Source organism: Monoraphidium neglectum, assembly GCF_000611645.1.
Source record: "Monoraphidium neglectum strain SAG 48.87 unplaced genomic scaffold scaffold02347, whole genome shotgun sequence".
Classification (NCBI taxonomy): domain Eukaryota; kingdom Viridiplantae; phylum Chlorophyta; class Chlorophyceae; order Sphaeropleales; family Selenastraceae; genus Monoraphidium; species Monoraphidium neglectum.
Genome location: NW_014011281.1, coordinates 6,708 through 7,772, shown reverse-complemented (window position 1 = coordinate 7,772; position 1,065 = coordinate 6,708).

The window sequence follows — 1,065 nt, the reverse complement described above, 5'->3', positions numbered from 1 at the left end:
CGCACACGCACACGCACACGCACACGCACACGCACACGCACACGCACACGCACACGCACACGCACACGCACACGCACACGCACACGCACACGCACACGCACACGCACACGCACACACATGTGCGTGCGAAGGGGAGGGACTGTGCAACTGAAAACAGCTCACTCCTCAACCCCCGCCCTCTCGCAGACCAACGCGATCAACGACGCATTTGTGCAGGCCAGGGAAGACATTGCTGACGCAAAGTGGGTGGTGGTCCGCCGCAATCAAGCCACACATCTCCCATCGTGACAGGGGGATGCAGCACCGCACCCCAGCGATTGTCCGCGGCTGGCTTTGCAGCTGGTTTTGCAGCTGGTTTTGCAGCCGCCCTGGCACCTGGGGGTTTTTCGCCACCTGCCTGTGCGCAGGTCCCGTCGTGATCCCCTCGTTGCCCCATACCAGGTTCCATACCAGGCGCCATGACAAAGCTCCTGCCCTCCTCCCTGTCCCCCTTCCAGGGATGACGCGGAGACTGTGTACTTTAATGAGTCAGCCTCGGTGAGGGGGCCACGCGCTGCAGGCGGGGCGGCTCGCAGCCGACACGGACCCTTCCCCGTGCTGCACTGGCGGCCCCTGTATCCACATCAACCAGCCCCTCACGCTACCAAACGAGGCCCACCCGTGCCCGCACCCGCTTCGGCGCCTGCACTGCTGCGCCACACCCCAGATTGCCCGCAAGAGCGTTGACGAGGTGCTGGCACACTGGAATGGGCTGCTGGGCCGGGTGCCGGACAAGACACGCGGGGAGCTGGTCAGGAGCATGGGGCTAAAAATGGTGCGGCGCCCACGACTTTTTCGGAGCGGGGCGTCTCCGGCAGCCAGCCTGCCAACAGCTATTGTCCCTCACGACAGCCGCTGATGTCAGCCGCTCTGCGCGCCATCACAACGACCACAGCTGCCGTCATGGCAGCCCACACTCGCGCTGCCCCCATCCTGGTGCCTGTCCCACACCGCTGCAGGAGCAGCTCAAGGCTGAGCTTAAGGAGCTGGACGAGCTGCACACGTGATGCTGATGCTTGTTGGGGT